The following is a 22,621-nucleotide window of genomic DNA, read 5'->3' as shown; positions in this document are numbered from 1 at the left end:
AGTACCACAGGGAAGAAAACTCAGTAGGAGTGAAAGATGACGGAAATACTCCTGTTTGTCAAATAATTAAGATAGCAAATGATGTGTACACAAAGGCAATGCACTTAGAGAAAAAAAGGAAACAAAAAGGTGGTGGTGGTGGGGAATACTGACAGTCTGAGGCTGCAAAGGAACAAGATATTTATACATAAGCTCTGTGCCTGGGGGGAATCTTGTTTTGTGTAGAAACAAATTCAAATAGGTGATACAGGATAACTCTCTGTAAATATGATTCATGTGTAAATGACTCTGTGATAAAAAATAACCTGTGGCCACTTCTCCTGAGGCCTTTAAAAATAAGTAAGTTCTAAGGTATCAGTAATGGATTAAGTAATATTTTAAGCAATATATGGTAATCAGACATAAAAATGTATGTGATGGGAAAAAAACCCAACTCTAGAACAAAACCACCTGCTACCTCAACCCAGCTTGCCTACAGGACAGAGTAGTTTTCAAGGGAGGAATATGGATATCTGTGCTTCTGTGTTTTTATCTGGTGAGGTACATCTGCGCTGTTTCAGGCACCAGAGCTCTGTCTCGGATGCAGGCTAGGTTCAAAGGTACATCCCTGCTTGACCTGTTGCATGACATGCTCACATGACTGTCAGTCTACACTGACCCTTTAACATGTGTTAAACACTTAAAATGTTAACAAGTGTTAGCACTTTAATATGTGTTAAAGCAAAGTAAGCAGAACGTGATTGGTCTGAGGTTGTTTCTGTACCTGGAAGCCTTACACAAGTTTTACAAAACTAAACTTAGAGGCATTCCGTGTACCTGATTAACTTTGAATTGAGCTTCAGCTAATCACAGACAACTAACTAGCTGATTGTTTATATAACTAGGGACCTCCCATCAAACCATACCCAATTAAGGCAAATGCCTAGCTGTAGCCAATCAAATAATGTCTTTGCTTTGCTTCCACGCTCAGCCTATAAAAGCCAACTGCTTACATTGCTGAAGTGGAGCTCTCTGAACCTTTTCCAGTTTTAATTGTTGCCTGATTCATGAATTGTTCTTTGCTCATAAACTCAGTTAAATTTATATTGTCTAAAGTTTTTTTTTAAACACATGTGAGGAGGAAAATAAAAAAAGTTGAAAGAAAACGATTTCAGCCTTCCCTCTCTGTTCAGATTTACTTCTCAATAGAAGTCTTACTTTGCTTTCCTGAGGTGGGCTTTCTGCTTTCCCACCTAGAATTGTGGCCCCATACCCAAGTTTGGGGTTCCCAAGCCCATCTGAGCTTCAGGCAAGAAGGATTGATTCTGCTTAGCAACAGGATTTCTTTGACTATCTTTCTCCACATTCAGGTTCCATGTGGCTGCTGGCCTGTATAAGATCCCTTATTTGGTAACCTATTTTTATGGTGCCCCTGCTCTGGCCTTTTGTCTGTGATATGCCACCTTAGAGACCATCCAGAGTACTGAGCTTTTGCTTGCTCTCCTAATTCAACATACTCTTTCTTTTTTATGCTTTTTATTTAGTGGCAATTTTTCATTCTATCCCTTTCTGCTCTCTAACTGCTACTCTTCCATTGGGAGACCCCTTCTTTTCTGTCTTACCCAACCTATATTCTTTTGTTGTAGTCTTGCTCTGCTTCTAGGGTATATCATAGGTATGTCTGTATTATAACATTTACCAATATCAATTTATTTAAGTCACTCATTGTATTGTTAACTACTTGGAGAAGGACTGTTTATCAAAAACCTCAGGAAATGATAGTTGAGTTAATTAATGCATATTCCCTGTTCTGACTTTCTGTTCTAGTTACCTGTTTGGTCCTGTTCTAAACATAAGAATTGGGGTCCTTTCTTACCCTTGACAGCAAGTTCCCTCTTTAATAACCAAAGCTGATGTAACAAACCTCAGTCCAGGATCTTCAGTCTGTGGAATCATATGTGCTCTTTTCTTTTGGTATGCAATCTGACACCTTCATCTTATGCCACTGGTGACTTAAGACTGAAATGTGCTCTACTGTTAACTATACTTTTTTCCAGCCCAATTAAACTTTTTGTTATCAGCAGCTGCCAATGAGTGTTTATCTGGCCCATATGGGTGGACCTAGAGCAGTGTTTCCCAAAATATAGTTCCCGGGAATCCAAATTAAAGACACTTGAGGTTCTTATTAAAAGTGAAACATTTTCAGATTTTTCAGCTGCAGAACTTCATGGGCATGTGACGTCTTGCACAGAGTCCTGTGCTTAGAAGGGCCCTGTACTCAGGTTTATAATACATTGTTGATGCTACCTTGAAATTCTTCATAATTTGGAACAAAGGGCCTTGCATTTTCATTTTGCATTGACCCCCCAAAATTATGTAGCTAGACCTATCCTGTGTATGTATGTTTGAAGTGAGTCATAAATATTCATTTTTAAGAAACAATCATTTCCTGACATTCTTTGGAAACCTACCATGAAGAATTTTTAAAAAGTTAATTTCTGATGTTAGTGAGAATATGAGGAAAAGAGCAGTCTCACTTATTATTGTGATAATGTAATTTTCCTGGAGGAAAATTTAATCATATGCATATATCCACACACAACACACATATATACACTTAAAAAAGCTCCTTTGGATTTGAAATTCAAAATCTTAATACATTATTTTCTAGATCTTTACCCACAGGGCTATTTAGTTTTGACTTTATTACTTTTATTTCTAAATTTTATTCTTATTAAGGTACTGCAATTCCATAGCTTAAAAATAAAATAATACTAAAAAGCTGTATAAAATGAAAAACAGTGATTTCCAGCTTCGTCCCTCTTCACCCCTAAGTCCTACTTCCTACAAGCAATTCATTTAGCTTGGTCTTCTGGTAGTTATTTCTCTATTTCTATGCTACTTCTCTTCTTGATTTATCAAATTGAAATAATCCATTAACTTCCTGTTATAATACAGATGATTTAACTCTCTTACACCTTCCTGAAGTCATTCTATTACACTTAATATGTATCTATTTTACATTTATTCTAGAAACTTGTTGGTTTCATATGCACACATTTTCAGGTCTATGACATTCTTATGTTTTATATTTAATTTTGTCTTACTTTTTCTTTACTGAGTGCTGTGTGCTTAGGATTTATCCAGGTTGCTTTATACTTGCACATGTATAGGACAGCATATGAAGAGGTTTATTCACTTTGGCATTGTTGGTCATAGAAAAAGATTAGTGCCAAACTAATTAACAGGGGATGAATTAAATGAGTACAGTGAATACCCTGCCACAGCTAGAAAGCATGAATTGGATCTTATTCTGCTCAGCAGGTGCAGAAGTGGTGGAGGTGGGTCAAAGTTTCTATCTGGGTAAAGACTGGAAGATCACTTGACATGGAATTATCTTTCTAGGCCATGTGTAGCTTTCATTCTCGTGGAGACTGGGTGCACCAAGGGGCTCAAACAATGCCCCTCACTCACTGTGATAATTCTCCAGGCCAGCTTGGCTGTCACTACTTGCATACTGCTTTCTCTTTTGGATCGTGTTTTCTCTATGAATCCCAGTCTATGGAGCCTTCCACCTTTCCTTGTTTCTTTTTTGGCTCTCCTTCCAGCTCCTTTTATTTCCTTGGGAAGAAATCTACTAGCCTATTATAACAGAGCCCACATCAATAATTGTGGAAATAAGACATGTTTTCAGTTTTTTTTTAGTTATACTTTAAGTTCTGGGATACACATGCAGAATATGCAGGTTTCTTACATAGGTATACATGTGCCATGGTGGTTTGCTGCACCCATTCTCCAATCATCTACATTAGCTATTTCTCCTAATGCTATCCCTCCCCTTGTCCCCCACCTTCTGACAGGCCTCAATGTGTGATGTTCCCCTCCTTGCGTCCCTGTTTTCTCATTGTTCAACTCCCACTTATGAGTGAGAACATGAGGTGTTTCGTTTTCTGTTCCTGTGTTCATTTACTGAGAATGATGGTTTCCAGCTTCATCCATGTCCTTGCAAAAGACATAAACTGATTCTTTTTTATGGCTGCACAGTATTCCATGGTGTATATGTGCCACACTTTCTTTATCCAGTCTATCATTGATGGACATTTGGGTTGGTTCCAAGTCTTTGCTATTGTGAATAGTGCTGCAATAAACATATTTGTGCATGTGTCTTTATAGTAGAATGATGTATACTCCTTTAAGTGTATACCCAGTAATGGAAATTGCTAGGTCAAATGGTATTTCTGGTTCTAGATCCTTGAGGAATCGCCACACTGTTTTACACAATGGTTGAACTAATTTACACTCCTACCAACAGTGTAAAAGCGGTCCTATTTCTCCACATCCTCTCCAGCATCTGTTGTTTCCTGACTTTTTAACAATCGTCATTCTATCTGGTGTGAGATGGTATCTCATTGTGGTTTTGATATGCATTTATCTAATGACTGGTGATGATGAGCTTTTATTTATATGTTTGTTGGCCACATAACTGTCTTCTTTTGAAAAGTGTTATATCCTTCATCCACTTTTTGATGGGGTTGTTTGATTTTTTCTGTAAATTTGTTTAAGTTCCTTGTTTAAGTTCCTGTGTTTAAGTTTCTTGTAAATTTGTTTAAGTTCCTTGTAGATTCTGGATATTAGACTTTTGTCAGATGGGTAACTTGCAAAAATTTTCTCCCATTCTGTAGGTTGCCTGTTCACTCTGATGATAGTTTATTTTTCTGTGCAGAAGCTCTTTAGTTTATTTAGATCCCACTTGTCAATTTTGGCTTTTGTTGACATTGCTTTTGGTGTTTTAGTCATGAAGTCTTTTCCCATCCCTATGTCCTGAATAGTATTGCCTATGTTTTCTTCTAGGGTTTTTATGGTTTCAGGTCTTACATAAGTCCCAACAACATTCATTAAATAGGGAATCCTTTCCCCATTGCTTGTTTTTGTCAGGTTTGTCAAAGATCAGATAGTTGTAGATGTGTGGGGTTATTTCTGAAGCCTCTGTTTTCTTCCATTGGTCTATATATTTTTTGGTACTAGTACCATGCTGCTTTGGTTACTGTAGCCTTGTAATATAGTTTGAAGTCAGGTAGCTTGGTACTTCCAGCTTTGTTCTTTTTGCTTAGGATTGTCTTGGCTATATGGGCTCTTTTTTGGTTCCACATGAAATTTAAAGTAGTTTTTTCTAATTCTGTGAAGAAAGTCAATGTTAGCTTGATGGAAATAGCACTGAATGTATATATTACTTTGGGCAGTATGGCCATTTTCATGATATTGATTCTTCCTATCCATGAGCATGGAATGTTTTTCCATTTATTTGTGTCCTCTCTTATTTCCTTGAGCAGTGGTTTTTACTTCACCTTGAAGAGGTCTTTATGTCCCTTGTAAGTTGTATTCCTAGGTATTTTATTCTCTTTGTAGCAATTGTGAATGGGAGTTCACTCATGATTTGACTATTTGTCTAGGTGTATAGGAATGCTTCAGTTATTGCACACTGATTTCATATCCTGAGACTTTGCTAAAGTTGCTTATCAGTTTAAGGAGATTTTGGGCTAATACGATGGGGTTTTCTAAACATACAATCATGTCATCAGAGACAATTCTACTTCCTGTCTTCCTATTTGAATACTCATTATTTCTTTCTCTTTCCTGATTGCCCTGGCCAGAACTTCCAATATTATGTTGAATAGGAGTGCTGAGAAAGGGCGTCCTTGTCTTGTGCCAGTTTTCATAGGGAATGTTTCCAGCTTTCGCCCACTCAGTATGATATTGGCTGTAGGTTTGTCATAAGTAGCTCTTATTATTTTGAGATACTTTCCGTCAATACCTAGTTTTTTGAGTGTTGTTAGCATGAAGTGGTGTTGAATTTTATCAAAGGCCTTTTCTGCATCTATTTAGATAATCATGTGGTTTTTGTCATTGGTTCTGTTTAAGTGATGGGTTACGTTTATTGATTTGTGCATTTTGAACCAGGCTTTTATCCCAGGGATGAAGCCAACTTGATCATGGTGGATAAGCTTTTTGATGTGCTGCTGGATTTGATTTGTCAGCATTTTATTAAGGATTTTTGCATTGATGTTCATCAGGGATATTGGCCTGAAATATTCTTTTTGTGTGTGTGTCTCTTCCAGGTTTTGGTATCAGGATGATGCTGGTCTCATAAAATGAGTTAGGGAGGATTCTCTCTTTTTCTATTGTTTGGAATAGTTTCAAAAGGAATGGTACCAGCTTCTCTTTGTACCTCTGGTAGAATTTGGCTGTGAATCCGTCTGGTCCTGGGGTTTTTTTTGGTTAGTAGGCTATTAATTACTGCCTTAATTTCAGAACTTATTATTGGTCTATTCAGGGATTTGACTTCTTCCTAGTTTAGTCTTGGGAGGGTGCATGTGTCCAGGAATTTATCCATTTCTTCTAGATTTTCTAGTTTATTTGTGTAAAGGTTTTTACAGTATTCTCTGATGGTAGTTTGTATTTCTGTGGGATCAGTGATGATATCCCCTTTATCATTTTTCTATTGTGTCTATTTGATTCTTCTCTCTTTTCTTCTTTATTAGTCTGGCTAGCAGCCTACCTATTTTGTTAATATTTTCAAAAAACCAGCTCCTTGATTCATTGATTTTTTGAAGGTTGTTTTGTGTCTCTGTATCCTTCAGCTCTGCCCTGATCTTAATTATTTCTTGTCTTCTGCTAGCTTTTGAATTTGTTTCCTCTTGCTTCTCTAGTTCTTTTAATCGTGATGGTGAAGTGTTGATTTTTGATCTTTCCAACATTCTCCTGAGCATGTAGTGCTATAAATTTCCCTCCAAACACTGCTTTAGCTGTGTCCCAGAAGTTCTGGTATGCTGTGTCTTTGTTCTCATTGGTTCCAAATAACTTATTTATTTCTGCCTTCATTTTGTTATTTACCCAGTAGTCATTCAGGAGCAGGTTGTCCAGTTTCCATGTAGCAGTGAGGTTTTGAGTGAGTTTCTTAATATGAGCTCTAATTTGTTTGCACTGTGGTCTGAGAGACTGCTTGTTATGATTCTGTTCTTTTGCGTTTGCTTAGGAGTGTTTTACTTCCAATTATGTGGTCAATTTTAGAATAAGTGTGATGTGGTGCTGAGAAGAATGTATATTCTGTTTATTTGTGTTGTGGAGAGTTCTGCAGATGTCTATTAGGTTCACTTGGTCCAGAGCTGAGTTCAAATCCTGAATATCCATGTTAATTTTCTGTCTTTTTGATCTGTCTAATATTGATAGTGATGTGTTAAAGTCTCCCACTATTATTGTGTGGGAATCTAAGTCTCTTTGTAGGTCTCTAAGAACTTGCTTTATGAATCTGGGTGCTTCTGTATTGTGTGCATATATATTTAGGATAGTTAGCTTTTCTTGTTGTATTGATCCTTTTACTATTATGTAATGCCCTTCTTTGTCTCTTTTGCTCTTTGTTGGTTTGAAGTCTGTTTTATCAGAGACTAGGATTGCAACCCCTGCTTTTTTTTTGCTTTCCATTTGTTTGGTAAATCTTCCTCCATCCCTTTATTTTGAGCCCATGTGGGTTTTTGGACATGAGATGGGTCTCCTGAATACAGCACATTGATGGGTCTTGACTCTTTATCCAATTTGCCAGTCTGTGTCTTTTAATTGGGGCATTTAGTCTATTTACACTTAAGGTTAATATTTTTATGTGTGAATTTGATCCTGTCTTTATGATGCTAGTTGCTTATTTTTCCTGTTAGTTGATGAAGTTTCTTCATAGTGTTGATGGTCTTTACAATTTGGTATGTTTTTGCAGTGGCTGGTACCGGTTGTGCCTTTTGATGTTTAGTACTTCCTTCAGGAACTCTTGTAGGGCAGGCCGGGTGGTGACAAAATCTCTCAGCGTTTCCTTGTCTGTAAAGGATTTTATTTCTCCTTCACTTATGAAGCTTAGTTTGGCTGGATATGAAATTCTGGGTTGAAAATTCTTTTCTTTAAGAACGTTGAATATTGGCCCCCCACTCTCTTTTGGCTTGGAGAGTTTCTGCTGAGAGATCTGCTGTTAGTCTGATGGGCTTCCCTTTGTGTGTAACTCCACCTTTCTCTCTGGCTGCCCTTAACATTTTTTCCATCATTTTGACCTTGGTGAATCTGATGATTATGTGTCTTGGGGTTGCTCTTCCTGAGAAGCAGCTTTGTGGAGTTCTTTGTGGTTCCTGAATTTGAAAGTTGGCCTGTCTTGCTAGATTGGGGAAGTTCTCCTGGATAATATCCAAAAGAATGTTTTCCAACTTGGTTCCGTTCTCCCCATCACTTTCAGGTACACCAATCAAACGTAAGTTTGGTCTTTTCACATAGTCCCATATTTCTTGGAGGCTTTGTTTGTTCCTTTTCATTCTTTTTTTCTCTAATCTTGTCTTCACACTTTATTTCATTAAGTTGATCTTCAATCTCTGATATCCTTTCTTCTGCTTGGTCGATTCAACTATTGATACTTATGTATGCTTCACAAAGTTCTTGTGCTTTGTTTTTCAGCTTCCTCAGGTCATTTATGTTCTTCTGTAAACCGGTTATTCTAGTTAACAATTCCTCTAACTTTTTTCAAGGTTCTTAGCTTCCTTGCATTGGGTTAGAACATGCTCCTTTAGCTTGGAGGAGTTTGTTATTACCCACCTTCTGAAGTCTACTTCTGTCAATTCTTCACACTCATTCTCTGTATAGTTTTGTTCCCTTGGTGGCGAGGAGTTGTGATCCTTCGCAGGAGAAGAGACTTTCTGGTTTTTGGAATTTTCAGCCTCTTTGGGGTGGGTTTTCATCATCTTTGTGGATTTATCTACCTTTGGTCTTTGATGTTGGTCACCTTCGGATGGGATTTCTGTGTGAATGTCCTTTTTGTGGATGTTGATGCTATTCCTTTGTGTTTGTTAGTTTTCCTTCTAACAATCAGGCCCCTCTGCTGCAGATCTGTTGGAGTTTACTGGAGGTCCATTCCAGGCCCTGTTTGCCTGGGTATCACCAGTGGAGGCTGCAGAACAGCAAAGATTGTTACCTGTTCCTTCCTCTGGAAACTTCATCCCAGAGCAGCACCTGCCAGATGCCAGCTGGAGCTCTCCTGTATGAGGTATCTGTCAACCTCTGCTGGGTGGTGTTTCCCAGTCAGGAGGCACCCGGGTCAGGGACCCACTTGAGGAGGTTGTCTGTCCCTTAGCAGAGCTCGATGGCTGTGCTGGGAGATCTGCTCTCTGAGCCAGCAGGCAGGGACATTTAAGTCTGATGGAGGTGTGCCCACAGCTGCCCCTTTCTTCAGGTGCTCTGACCCAGGGAGATGGGAGTTTTATCTATAAGCGCCTGACTGGGGCTGCTGCCTTTATTTCATAGATGCCCTGCCCAGAGAGGAGGAATCTGGAGAGGCAGTCTGGCTATAGTGGCTTTGCCAGGCTGCAATGGGTTCTGCCCAGTCTGAACTTGCTTTCTACCTCAACACTGTGAGGGGAAAACCGCCTACTCAAGTCTCAGTAATGGTGGATGCCCCTCTCTGCACCAATCTCGTTTCCCAGGTTGACTTCAGGCTACTGTGCTGGCGGTGAGAATTTCCAGCCAGTGGATCTTAGCTTGCTGGGCTCCATGGGGGTAGGACCCACTGAGCAAGACCTCTTGGCCCCCTGGCTTCAGCCCCCTTTCCAGGGGAGTGAATGGTTCCGTCTCGCTGGGGTTCCAGGCACCCACTGGGATACGAGAAAAACTTCCTGCATATAACTTGGTGTCTGCTCAAATGTCCACCCAGTTTTGTGCTTGAAACCCAGGGCCTTGATGGTGTAGGCACCCAAGGGAATCTCCTGGTCTGCAGGTTGCCAAAACCATAAGAAAAGCATAGTATCTGGGCCAGATAGTGCTGTCCCTCACGACACAGTCCCTCACAGCTTCCCTTGACTAGGGAAGGGAGTTCCCCAACCCCTTGCACTTCATGTATGAGGCGATGCCCCACCCTGCTTCTGCTCGCCCTCTGTGGGCTGCACCCACTGTCTAACCAGTCCCAGTGAGATGAACGGGATACCTCAGTTGGAAATGCAGAAATCTCTTGCCTTCTGCATTGGTCTCGCTGGGAATTGCAGACTGGACCTATTCCTATTCGGCCATCTTGCCTGGAACCATGTTTTCAGTTCTTATAGGTCAGTCCTTCCATTACAGAAAATAAAAAATAAGACTAAATATACGTATGTGTAGATAAGTAATTGTATATTGTCATATTTTATGTATTTTTATGTTCTTCTTTACTATACTACTCTTCTTCTAGGGGAAGGAGGCTTGAAAAGGAATGATTAAAGAACCAGGCCCAAGGAACGTTAACCCACCCATTAATCAGTAATAACATGGATCTTCGAGTAAAGACTGGTCAGATAGTAATTTGACATGAATCAGAAGTTAATACCTTCCCTAGGTTTGAGGCGTCTAGATTTCACTACTTCACACATAAGGACTATCCCATGATGCCTATGAATTAAATTTAGAAATCCAAGTTTTTGCTTCTTACTGTGAATGTTAATTAAACCTCAAAGAAAGCTCTAAAACCACTCCCTCAATGCCTTTAAAAGCCCTATGGGGCAGCCTCTAAACTGGGTGCTGGGAAGGTGTGGGCTTCAGTGAGGACCCAGGAAAGCTGCATCTTGCTCCTGGTGTGATAGGCCCAAAGCTTACATCAGGCCCTCTGCCTTGGTGGGTGCTTCATTCTTTATCTGTTGGCTTTTGGCATTAGGTTCTCCAAGGTTTTTCAGAGGTACGAGGGTTGTGGTTGTTACTAGATGTCTCAAGGTACCTGAGAGGGCTTGGGGATGGTTGAGGGGCACAATTAAGCGAATGGAAAGGGTATGCCAGATAAGAAATGTGGGTAAGTGATTTATTGTTCTTCTAGGCACGTAGGTATCTGAAAAGGAACACGACTGAATAATCAGAGGAATCTAATGTTTCCTCCTTGCACTCTTTTTCCTACACACCTGGTTGAGGAAGTCTTTTCTGCCGAAATTAGAGCAAAGCCTTCTTGCATACATAGCAAAACTTTGTTTTAGGCCAGTTGAAACCCAGGCCTCATTCATAGCATGCCCCCATTCTTTGCAGCCAAGGCCTAACCTCATCCTCACAGTTCTGCCAATTCCACAAATGTTTATCAAATGCCAGTTAAATGGCAAGTATACTCCTCTGCATACATGCCTAATACAATTTTTAAAATGTGTACAAAGGTCTTACTTCTGAAGGCTGAATAAAATTCTTACATGTTACTAGATGGGCTCCGTTGAGATCTAAACAGTTTTACAAAATCCTATTTATATGTAAGCAGTTTATTGATCACTTACACTGTTGGATGAATGTAAACAGTTTGATTTTTTTTTTTTTGGTTCAGCTTCTGTTTCCAACCATTCTCTGTAAAATTTCTATTTCCTGCCTCTTACTCCCATTTTGGGCAGATCCCATAATGTTTCCTTCTCTTTCAATTATTACAAGTTGAGATTTCCCTCTCCCAACTCTCTCTGCTGGCCTTGTCAATGGCTAGATTTGTAGCCTGCAAGAGAGGAAAACCAGTGGGAATAATGGCTTGTTCTTTTGATTTTCTTCCTATGCCAGCTATTTGTATTGGGGGCAGGGATGAGAAATGTGAGGTCTACTATTTATCTATCTTCCTCTCCTACTTAAGCAGCTTTTGAAAGTGTGATTGAGGGAAGTGGTAGACTGGCTTTGAAATTTCTCCGCTGCGTCATGACATACTTCCTGGAGGTGTTGAGGTAAGTAAGGAGATGGACAGAGAAAATGGTCTGTTAAGTCAATTAGCAACCTTGTTTGCAGTCTCCTAGGAGTGGTTACCATGGCTTCTCTGGCTGTCATTGACAAGTTCTGTGTGGGGCAGGCCTAAATGTCAGCTCTGGCACATGCATGGGTTTTTGTGGAGGGCCCCACAAAGCCTCCCAGAGAGCCCTTTGACATGGGCATGCAGAGTTGCTTGCCCCTGTCCCCTTCTCCCACCCCACCTCCAGGAGACACATGCAATCTCTTGCTGCTAGACACCTTTGCAGACTGCCTTTGGGTGGACAACCTGCAAGTTATCTCAAGCCAACACACTCTGCAGCGCCCATTCGATCCCAAGAAACTCATATGTTCTCGTGATAGCCTCTACCCTTTGTTCTGACCACCACCTCTTCACCTTGTTGGTGAAAGAAAGATCCTAACCCTTCATAGTACAAGATGGCCAAACTCAACATTTGGCACTGGGCAGATGAGACTGGCAGTTTATTAGTCATACAGATTCACAGCCTGGGGAAGAAGAACATCACATGCCCTGCAGGACCACATGAAGTTGTACCCAGGAACAGAGTAAACCAGAAGGGGCTATGGGAGGAAGGCTTTGTATTTGCAAGGGGGTGAGGTGACTGTTGATTCCCATAGGAAGATATGATTGCCCTGTTTGAATAATTTTAAACCTGGCAGAAGAGTTAAGTTGGGGACTATGGAGGGTGTAGCCAATCCAGCTAATAGAGGAATGAGCTGGATGGGGAACCTTTCCTGCTGGGTGGGAGATGTATTTGGCAAGAGCCAGGGACTCGGGGTTGAGCCTTTGGGGCTTGTGAGGCTCAAAGACATCAAGACATCACATGGAATTTCAGGCCCTAAGGTACACCTGGATATCTTTCCTTGACTCACTTTCTACTTGCCTTTTGGGTCCAGGATAAGATCATTGAGTTTGCTGCCCAGGAAGTCATCTATCAAGGAAGTGAGATGCCAGTAAGCTTTTTGCAGCCTTGCCCCTTTCTGTAAGTAATGTTTCTTTTTAGGGAAATGAAAGGATGGAGTGGGTAGAAATCTCCTATGACCACAATTTCACCTCTAATTTCACCTCTTATTTCATTGCGGGGAGGGACTAGAAGGAAGATGATATGGTTTGGCTGTGTCACTACCCAAATCTCACCTTGAATTATAGCTCCCATAATTCCTATGTATTGTGGGAGAGACCTAGTGGGAGATAATTGAATCAAAGGGGCAGTTTCCCCCATACTGTTCCCGTGGTAGTGAATAAGTCTCATGAGATCTCATGAGATCTGATGGTTTTATAAGGGGTTTCCCCTTTTGCTTGGCTCGTATTCTCTCTTATCTGCTACCATGTAAGACGTGCCTTTTGCCTTCCACCATGATTGTGAGGCCTCCCCAGCCACGTGGAACTGCGAGTCCATTAAATCTCTTTTTCTTTATAAATTACCCAGTCTCAGGTATGTCTTTATCAGCAGGGTGAAAATGGACTAATACAGAAAACAAGCCTGTGATTTTGATTGAGAGTAGTAATAAGGCTGGCTCTGGTGTTCTTTAACGAAGTCTGAAGGAGGTGTCAGGCCCTAAATGTTAGTGACCATCTTTAAAGTGGGTCTTCTTTTCAGATAGGGCTTTCATTCTGAGATAACAAGAAGAACCTAACTGAGTATTCTGTCACACATGTTCCTTGAAGGTCTGGCCTCCTGGCAAGACACCTCCAAAGGCAACTGGGCCCTGGAGGGGAGGGGCCCCTGGTCCTGAGGAGCTTCCAAACTTCCTTTGTCATCTTAAGGTTTAAGGTATCACAGCGTTTTTTTTTTTTTTTTTTTTTTGAATTTTCCATGTTTCTTTTTTTTTAATTTTTTTTATTTTTTATTATTATACTTTAAGTTCTAGGGTACATGTGCATAACGTGCAGGTTTGTTACATATGTATACTTGTGCCATGTTGCTGTGCTGCACCCATCAACTCGTCAGCACCCATCAACTCGTCATTTACATCAGGTATAACTCCCAATGCAATCCCTCCCCCCTCCCCGCTCCCCATGATAGGCCCCGGTGTGTGATGTTCCCCTTCCCGAATCCAAGTGATCTCATTGTTCAGTTCCCACCTATGAGTGAGAACATGCGGTGTTTGGTTTTCTGTTCTTGTGATAGTTTGCTAAGAATGATGGTTTCCAGCTGCATCCATGTCCCTACAAAGGACACAAACTCATCCTTTTTGATGGCTGCATAGTATTCCATGGTGTATATGTGCCACATTTTCTTAATCCAGTCTGTCACTGATGGACATTTGGGTTGATTCCAAGTCTTTGCTATTGTGAATAGTGCCGCAATAAACATACGTGTGCATGCGTCTTTATAGCAGCATGATTTATAATCCTTTGGGTATATACCCAGTAATGGGATGGCTGGGTCATATGGTACTTCTAGTTCTAGATCCTTGAGGAATCGCCATACTGTTTTCCATAATGGTTGAACTAGTTTGCAATCCCACCAACAGTGTAAAAGTGTTCCTATTTCTCCACATCCTCTCCAGCACCTGTTGTTTCCTGACTTTTTAATGATTGCCATTCTAACTGGTGTGAGATGGTATCTCATTGTGGTTTTGATTTGCATTTCTCTGATGGCCAGTGATGATGAGCATTTTTTCATGTGTCTGTTGGCTGTATGAATGTCTTCTTTTGAGAAATGTCTGTTCATATCCTTTGCCCACTTTTTGATGGGGTTGTTTGTTTTTTTCTTGTAAATTTGTTTGAGTTCTTTGTAGGTTCTGGATATTAGCCCTTTGTCAGATGAGTAGATTGCAAAAATTTTTTCCCATTCTGAAGTTTGCCTGTTCACTCTGATGGTAGTTTCTTTTGCAGGGTATCACAGCTTTTTCATACCCTCTTAATCACATTCCAGACTATTCACAAGGATGGGAATAGAGTTCAGAAAGATTCATGTTTAAATTTCTGTGCTGAAACATCCAAGATACTGGGACAGGACTGTAAGGATAGTATTTTAATTTCCTGGCCACAGCATAATGGGATGAATAGGGTCTGCCATCTGCTCCCGCCCCATGAATGTTGACATGAGGGTTTCTGCCTGGCAGCTTACCTAGAACATCCTGCTGTTCTTCTGTTCCCTTTCATTTGTATCTTCCACTTTGGAGAGAACAAGCACTGTGAGGATGGTGGTGGTGGTGGTAGTGGTGGTGGTGGTGGTGGTGGTGTGAGACGCAGCTGGACCCCCACTTATGCACTTGGACAGTACATGTGTGATGGACAGAGACCTCTAGCTACACTGACCTGACTTCTTTGTGGCCCCATGGTACGAAAATTATGGAGGAAGAGGGTTGGAAGAAGAGTGGACAATTTTCATCTTCTGCACAATAGCTGCTGGATCCCAGATCCAACTCAAGGTAAATCTGAGAGTCTTAATTGTCCCCTGCTCCCACTCCCATATTCCAATGGACATTAGAGATTATCAGTCATTGAAGACCTTGGAACCTGGTGCAGAGAATTCTCCTCCTCCCCACACCTTGCTTTCCTGACAGGTTTTTCATTGTCAGGGCTACCCTCACATTCCTGTGCAGCATTCCATCACATCAGCCACTCCTCAGCATTCACCCTATGTAGACTTCTCTCCTTCTCCACATCCTCCCTGGGTGAACCCATTCATTCCCATTTCAAAAATGGCTATCTGTGTACTTCTGATTCCTACAGCTACTTCTCTAGCTCAGACTACTATCCTGAATTCTAGATCCATATATCTAGCTGCTTCCTTGGTCTCTCCACTTGAATTACTCACAGATATCTCAACCTCAAAAGTCCAAAAATTAAACTCATTATCTTTTTTTACACCCTGACTTGCTTCTCTTCCAGTGTTCCTTGTATTGGTTGAGGACACTGCTGTTCACCCCATTGCCTATGTCAGAAATAATCAGGATCATATTTGGCTCCATTACCTCTCACACTGAATCCATCACCAGGAAATGTCAATCTTGCCTCCCACAGATTTCTTAAATCTGTCAATTTATCTTCATCAGCACAGCTTCCACCTGGCCCAGCCTACCAACACCTGTCTTTGTATTTCCGCTGTAGATTCCCAATCAGTCTTCCTGCCAGTCTTGCCCCCTTATAATCCATTTCTCCCCTCCAGGAGCAGGGTGAGCCTTCTGAATTACATTAAATCATACCATTGCTTTACTTAAAGTCACATAAATGTTCTTCATTATCTTTAGAGTGCACACTCTGTAGTATGGGTTTGAAGTTCTTTATCACGTGACTACTACTGTCTTTCTTCTTTGCTCTTCTATCAATACTCCATGAATGTTATACCCCAGATCTATTAAACTTTTTGTAATTAATTTGTTTACACGCCTTTGCATTGCTAATTCTTCTGCCTGGAATATACTTTCGATCTTTCTTTCCTAGACCCTTCTGCCAATATTTCATCCAGCTGATTCCTACTAAATCTTCAAATTTTAAGCTTAAACTCTACTTTCTCTGGTAGCTCTTCCTCGACCACTTTATTTGGTTAGAACCCACCAATGTGGGTTCTCACAGCATTCCATATTTCCCCGTCATAGGATTTATCACACTTTATCATAACTACTTGCTTAATTTTTGGACTCTCATGTGCTTCTCTATTAGCACATGAAGGCATGGGTTGTGATGTCTTAATCATTACTAGTGTCTGGCATGGTGTCCGCATGCAATATAACTTTGATAAATGGGTTTGTGATAGTATGTAGATTTTTGTATAGACCCAAATATTCATGTGGAGATTTATTATCTGTTTTCGACAAGTCCTGTGAAATAGTGGGAGAGTGGAGTACAGAATTTGACGTCAGGCAGACGGCTTTACTACTTTGAACTACCTGGTACTTTACTTAACCCTGCCAAACTCCATATATAAAAATGGGAATAATGATACCTACCTTTCTAGGTGCTATCGCTACCCCATCAAAAAATCTGGAAATAAATGCATAAAGAGGTTAGAACATCCAGTGAGTGGCAGAGGCAAAATTAGAACCCAGGCAATCTGATTGGAAATCCTTCTTCATCTCTAGGCAGTGCTATCCCCAAGGGTGCTACTTTACAGGTAGTTGTATATACTTTTCATCTGCTTTTTCTCCTCTCTCACAATTTGGAAATAGCAGATAAGAAAGGATACTGTGAGCTCTTCAAAGCAAGGGAAAGCCCTATCATCCTGAGAACCTGGTTGCCTCACAGCACTGGAGAAAAATGATGGTCATTGTCAGCACGCTTAACCATCAAGAAGAAGCTATAGATGTGTACATTTCAATTTTGTGCTTAATAAGTTTATGGAGGTGTATCTTATGCCAAGAACTGTCCTAGCATTGAAGATACAGAAAGCAGTTCTGTCGAGGGGTTGACTGTGTGGTAAGGGAGGCAGAGTAGAAAATAGGCAATTTTGATACATGGTCAGGGAGGAGACAATCTTAGAATGGTGTGGATGCTTATGAAAGGAACATCTAATAAATTATTTAGGGAAGACTTTTTGGTGGAAGTGATGTCCAAGATGAGACCAGAGTGACTAAAAGTTGGGAAGCATATTCTGTCTTTCAAAAAGATTAAAGATGAGAGATGGTGGTGATATAGTGGAAAATACCTTTTGAAGTTGGTTGGTGAATGTTGCTATCAGTTCTAGTTCTGTCAGTTACCAACTGTGTGACTTGAAGCAAGTCAGGTAATGTTTCTACCATGAACCTAAAAAGTTAATGGTAGAAACAATGCATATTTTATAACAATGAAACAATAAAACAATAAAAATACATATTTCATAAGGTTACTATAAGGATCAAATAGGACATTATATTTGAAGACTCTTGTGAAGTGCCAAGTACTATAAAATTGAAGTTTTAAGTGAAATAATGTACACAACTACCATTTCACATGATATCTGCTCTGTAGTAAACCCTCAATAAGTGGTAATTGTCTTCTGCTTTATGTTACATTGCTTTGCTGCTTTGCAATTCCTGTTTTCTTCAGAAATGAGTTAATGAAAAGTGATATTCATCTGGTATCTATCCTCAGAGTCATCTCCTTGTTTCCTCCTCTCCTCTGTCATTTTCCAGAGCTAGTTGCTTCCCTCAATCAGGCTATTATTATTATTATTATACTTTAAGTTCTAGGGTACATGTGCATAATGTGCAGGTTTGTTACATATGTATACTTGTGCCATGTTGCTGTGCTGCACCCATCAACTCGTCAGCACCCATCAACTCGTCATTTACATCAGGTATAACTCCCAATGCAATCCCTCCCCCTCCCCCCTCCCCATGATAGGACCCGGTGTGTGATGTTCCCCTTCCCGAATCCAAGTGATCTCATTGTTCAGTTCCCACCTATGAGTGAGAACATGCGGTGTTTGGTTTTCTGTTCTTGTGATAGTTTGCTAAGAATGATGGTTTCCAGCTGCATCCATGTCCCTACAAAGGACACAAACTCATCCTTTTTTATGGCTGCATAGTATTCCATGGTGTATATGTGCCACATTTTCTTAATCCAGTCTGTCACTGATGGACATTTGGGTTGATTCCAAGTCTTTGCTATTGTGAATAGTGCTGCAATAAACATACGTGTGCATGTGTCTTTATAGCAGCATGATTTATAATCCTTTGGGTATATACCCAGTAATGGGATGGCTGGGTCTTTGACAAACCTGAGAGAAACAAGAAATGGGGAAGGGATTCCCTATTTAATAAATGGTGCTGGGAAAATTGGCTAGTCATAAGTAGAAAGCTGAAACTGGATCCTTTCCTTACTCCTTATACGAAAATTAATTCAAGATGGATTAGAGACTTAAATGTTAGACCTAACACCATAAAAACCCTAGAGGAAAACCTAGGTAGTACCATTCAGGACATAGGCATGGGCAAAGACTTCATGTCTAAAACACCAAAAGCAACAGCAGCAAAAGCCAAAATTGACAAATGGGATCTAATTAAACTAAAGAGCTTCTGCACAGCAAAAGAAACTACCATCAGAGTGAGCAGGCAACTTACAGAATGGGAGAAAATTTTTGCAATCTACTCATCTGACAAAGGGCTAATATCCAGAACCTACAAAGAACTCAAACAAATTTACAAGAAAAAAACAAACAACGCCATCAAAAAGTGGGCAAAGGATATGAACAGACACTTCTCAAAAGAAGACATTCATACAGCCAACAGACACATGAAAAAATGCTCATCATCACTGGCCATCAGAGAAATGCAAATCAAAACCACAATGAGATACCATCTCACACCAGTTAGAATGGCGATCATTAAAAAGTCAGGAAACAACAAGTGCTGGAGAGGATGTGGAGAAATAGGAACACTTTTACACTGTTGGTGGGATTGTAAACTAGTTCAACCATTATGGAAAACAGTATGGCGATTCCTCAAGGATCTAGAATCAGGCTTTTTATTGCTGGTGGTTGGTATTTTCATGTCTGTTATCTCATCTAGTCACTGTCTTCATTGCAGAAGAAATAGGAATTGGGAAATTAGGAGGTCAGAAACTTGAGGTTTTGGTCTCCAGCAACAAAGGAAACTAAGCTTTTGTGCCATTATAATTCAAAATGTAAAATTGTGGGATGATTTTCTAGTCTCATAATAAATTTGTTTGTCATGTTGCCAAAAGTAATATTAGAAGATGTCCTAATTCTTAATTGTATATGGCACATCGCTCTGTATTTAAAAACTTGTTTCTCTTTAAATGGATTTCAAAGGTTACATCCTCATATGAGTAAGAATGATTTTCTTGGTAACTCTACCTCTTTTTGTGAAAGTCTTGACTGTTTCTGGTTCTGTGTTGCTAAGGGATTCATCAGTGCAAATAATTAAGTTAACACCGGGACTGAGAGAGGTCTTAAAGCAACTGAGAAGTTGGCTCATAGAAAGGCCAGCAAAAGAGGAAGAACAGGCAGACCCGAGTGACTCTGCCACAGTGGTCGAGCTTATGGCTCTGTTTGTATTTAGGGGAGGGCCCATTGCAAAGGACACAGAAAAAAGATAGCAGGTGCTTTGGTTTGAATGTTTGTGTCCCCTTGAAAATTCATGTTGAAACTTAAACCCCAAAGTGATATCATTAAGAAGCGGGACCTTTAGAAGGTGTTTAAGTCATGAAGGCAGAGCCCTTATGTATTTGACTGTTCTTGCATTGCTATAAAGAAACACCAGAGACTGAGTAATTTATAAAGAAAACACATTTAATTAGCTCATGGTTCTGCACATGGTACAGGAAGCATAACACGGACATCTGTTTCCGGGTAGGCCTCAGGAAGCTTACAATCATGGTGGGAGGTCACGGGGAAGCAGGTGTCTCACATGGTGGGAGCAGGAGCAAGAGAGTGAGGTGGGAGGTGCCATACGCTTTTAAAGGACCAGATCTTGTGAGAACTCACTATCTCAAGCACAGTGCTAAGAGGATGGTACTAAACCATTCATGAGAAACCCATCCCCATGATCCAGTCATCACCCACCAGGCCCTCCAACACTGGGGATTACATTTCAATGTGAGATTTGGGTGGGACATCCAAACCATATAACCTTATAAATGGGTTAGTGACCTTATAAAAGGGTTGGGAGTAACTAGATAGGTCCATTTTTGCCCTTCCATTGCTTCCCATGTGAGAAGCAGCATTCATCCCATCTGCAAAATGCAGCAACAAGGTGCCATCTTGGAAGTAGATACTGGGCCCTCACCAAACACTAAACCTGTTAGTGCCTTGGTCATGAACTTCCCAGATGCCAGGACTGTGGGCTCAAAATTTCTGTTGTTTATAAATTACCCACTCTTTGGTCTTTTGTTAAAGCAGCTTGAACAAACAATGACAGCAGATGTGTTTAGTTCATTAAGACACACCAAAAAGTCCAAGCATGGTCCTTTTATATAGTAGGTACTCAACCACTAAGTGAGGATTTATTGAACACCTACTCTCCAAGTGCTGTTCCATGCAGGGGGCATCATAATGAGGAAAGCAGTTCCTGATCCCAATATTCCTGTGATCCAGTGATAGAAACTAGCAAGGAAAGCACAATGAAAAAAATGTTAGACTAATGTAATTTCCCACAAATAACTTTAGGAACACTTAAGAAAGAACAACTAACTGCCTGGGTGGGAGTGAGGTAAATGATACTGCAGAAAACAATGTGAAGTAGGATTTGTCACCGGATACCAGCCTGTGCAAAACAAATGGGTAAGGGGATTAAAAAATGCTTTTGATAACAAGTGAGGCAGAATTAAAAACATTATATTCACGAAAAGGTTCTGATGGGTGCTGAGTGAGAAAGTGAATTCAGCACTTCTGACTCTGGGATCTCTATTCTATCTACCATGTAAGACAACGTCGTATTATCAAGAAGAAATTAGAAGCACACGTGTTTGTTTTAAAAAAATTGGACACATAGTTGAACTACTGTGGGTAACAGAATTAGAGACAAAGATATTTCGCCTTCAAGGTTTATGACTCATATTTTCTGCCAGCTCTTTGTGGGCTCCGCTGTGGCATTTAACTTTCGGTTGTACGAGTGGCCTGTGGTATGTCTGCTTTTGCAGCATTTAGATGTAGAGAGGATACTGGAGAAATCTTTGTCTTTGATTCCTGAACTAATGAAGGAGAATGGCTGTGTGCAGAAGTAGAAAGGGGAGTAATGGGCAGTGTGAGGTGGCCACTGCCACCGGAGTAGGATAGAGCAGGTTTGATCACCACCCACCTTCCATCATTGTACTTTCCTGCTCAGAGCAGCCCTCTCTGTCTTACCTCTTCCCTTCTACACACAAAAAGACAGGTCTGAGGATGTACAAGTAGTTGCTAGTCCAGAGGGAATGGAGAAGGGCAGGTTTTAATTAAGAGTTGGCAGTATAGGTGGCCTTGATGGCAGTGGGAGGGGTTCTTTCATACTGCCAGGAGAGACACTCTCATTCTGGAGGGAAGCTGCCACACTGTTGTTGGGTATAGAGGTTTAGATCTGTAGTGGGCTGACCCTGAGAGCACTGTCAAGAAAGACCTCATAGCATGTCCAAGACTCTTGATCCCAATCATTGAGTCCCCAACAGCTTCTGTGGGAAGCCTTATTTCTGTGATGTAGAAATTGCAAAGACACAGGACAGGAATTAGGAAGAACTGGTTAGACCTTGAAAGAACTATGGTCTCCCCAACCTAGAGTTCAGAAATCTGTAAAGATATTCTTTACCCTAGATGAGCTCCTTGGGATGTTATCGACTCCTTCTCAGTGGAGGGAAAAGAAAAAAAATGACTCTTTAGAAAAAAAGAAAAATGGCATTAGGGGATGAGCAGCAAAGTATTCTTGACAAAAAATATTTTAGTAGAAGGAGGCACTCAACAAAAGTCTTAAACCCTCCCTACCATCACCCATCACCCAAGATAATCATATAGAAGGTATGTACAGGCATGAAACCAAAAAAACTCCCACAAAGCCCTGGGAAAAAGGATATTTTTCTCAAAGGAGTCTACTAAGGAAAAAAATACATTTTTTTCTTGTTAGCCTTTTTTGGTGAATTGAGTGATTTAACAATTATACTTCTGAACTACTCCTGACTGCTGGGACTGTTTGTTTTGTTCTATTTTCATTTCTTTATGCTACCAGGAGGTGCCATGGTATGTGCAAATGAGGAATGCTTTTATGGTTCTCATTCTAACAGGGCACAGATCTTCTTGACCAACTCAATTTTTCTTCATAATGATTAGAGAGAAGTTGATCCCATGGAGAGAACCAGCAGCCAGAGAGAACTGAATTAGGACATTTAGATTAGAAAGGTGAGAGTTAAGTATGATCTGTGGCCATGTGGCCAGCATCTGATGACTACACTGGATAAAAGCAAAGGCTTTAGCATAAACTGAATAACAAAGACTAAATTTTCAAGGACTAAACCAGTGTTTTCCAA

The 22,621-nt window shown here is 40.5% G+C and overlaps 1 protein-coding gene across 1 annotated transcript in view; it reads right to left on the bottom strand.

Annotated features, from left to right (window-relative positions):
• The window catches only part of LOC126935658 (sodium/potassium-transporting ATPase subunit alpha-2), a 907,274-nt gene that overhangs the window by 532,294 nt on the left and 352,359 nt on the right, over nucleotides 1-22,621 (bottom strand). The window lies entirely within an intron of this gene.

This window comes from Macaca thibetana, chromosome 1 (genome assembly GCF_024542745.1).
Source record: "Macaca thibetana thibetana isolate TM-01 chromosome 1, ASM2454274v1, whole genome shotgun sequence".
In the NCBI taxonomy this organism is placed as follows: domain Eukaryota; kingdom Metazoa; phylum Chordata; class Mammalia; order Primates; family Cercopithecidae; genus Macaca; species Macaca thibetana.
Note: the sequence above shows the minus strand (reverse complement) of the source record. Positions and strands in the feature narration are given on the sequence as shown.